The 1449-nt window shown below is 40.2% G+C and overlaps 1 protein-coding gene across 2 annotated transcripts in view; it reads right to left on the reverse strand.

The window, feature by feature from the left end:
- The window catches only part of LOC101864676, a 23466-nt gene extending 22897 nt beyond the window's left edge, over positions 1-569 (reverse strand). For both annotated transcript variants that reach the window (XM_035968727.1, XM_005094259.2), the window contains exon 1: positions 448-569. The gene's annotated coding sequence lies outside the window, so the exon portion shown is untranslated. The remainder of the gene's footprint in view (positions 1-447) is intronic.
- Positions 570-1449: the final 880 nt, after the last annotated feature.

The raw sequence follows: 1449 nt of genomic DNA on the forward strand, positions 1-1449 counted from the left end.
ACTAATGAGCACAACTTGGAAATGACAGATGCGTTTTCCGGGACACTTGACTCAATATAAGGGCTTTAAGCATCTGGAAAAATAGAAGGCACACGAGGCAGGAGTAGACACATGTGTGTGTTTGTTGTGTATGTGTGTGTGTATGTGAGTGTTTCAGTTTCAGTATAATATAATAGTTCCGAGCTAAAGCTTGCTGTTATTATAATGATAGAGACGAATGCCACAGTATTAATAAATTCGTTACATGTACTTTAAAACAACTAGACTATGTGAACGTGAGAGAAGCAGAAAACACATGCTATAATCCTCAATAGTTTCTCCAGTGACTTCAGATGTGCAATCATCGACACCTCTCGTCTAAAATCTATAATTTTCCCCATCTAAGACATCTTTGCCATAAATAGTTTTCGTGCTTAATTCAAAAGAAACCGCCAATGTAACACTTACATTATGTTAAAAAAGTGCCATAAATGCGTCGAATTATGCAGGCAGCGGCTTCTCCTTCTTATCTGGAAGCCTCAAAACCCCTCCGCTTCATTATTTAATCTACTGCCATTACACTAATTGTCCCTTCCTGACATGACGTTTCACACAGCAAAGCAAACATTCAACGAGAGTAATATGTTGTGCTCATTGCATCGATTTAGCGTTCAAGTTACGCGCCACCACTAACATGGTGCAATGCAATCAAAAGGATGACGAGGCTTGATCTACCTCTAATAGTTGATAGGAAGTTTCCTTTGAAAAGTGAAAAGTTAACAATAGCTGTACATGTAGCCTATAAGTATAAGTATAAGTATAAGTATATATGCTCATTTGGAATAGCGCCGTTCTATAGTGCGATTGACCCTGGTTCGAATCACAACTAGGCGTTTTTGAACTTTGGATGCTTGCGGAGTTTTCGAGTCTCTTCACTAAATCGGACACTTCGCGAGGTCTTGACGGAGACGGTATTTGTTTTTAGAGATCCATCCTCTTGAATAAGCTTTCACAATGCAAAATGAAAAGGTTGAAACTATGCCATCTTACTTCCTTGTAGAAAGTCTTTTCAAGCATCGTTTGTTTTAGTTTTAGTAACGTTTTTACGGGCTGACAGCTGCATAAGGTAATATGGGCGCCAAGGGGTGGATGTCAATAGAGACGTCCAAACGGGGAATCAGGCTTACTCTGCTCACCTCTCTAGCCTCAACAGCACAGTCTGCTTCCTCTATCAAGGCAGCATCCTTTGTGTGTTGACAAAGAATATCATTTCTTAGCCCATACATTTGCCAATTTTTCAGGTAACAGGTGTTGGGCGTTAAACCTTCGGGGGGGGAAGGGAAAGAATAAAAACAAAAATATTGTTTTGAAATCCTGGAAAGTCATCATCATCCAGTGCCAGATCTGTGGCAGACATCGGCGATCATGATTTTCCATTCATTCCTTTGCTCGGATGCTCTCAGAATAGCT

The sequence above is a fragment of the Aplysia californica genome, unplaced genomic scaffold (assembly GCF_000002075.1).
Source record: "Aplysia californica isolate F4 #8 unplaced genomic scaffold, AplCal3.0 scaffold00079, whole genome shotgun sequence".
Taxonomy (NCBI): domain Eukaryota; kingdom Metazoa; phylum Mollusca; class Gastropoda; order Aplysiida; family Aplysiidae; genus Aplysia; species Aplysia californica.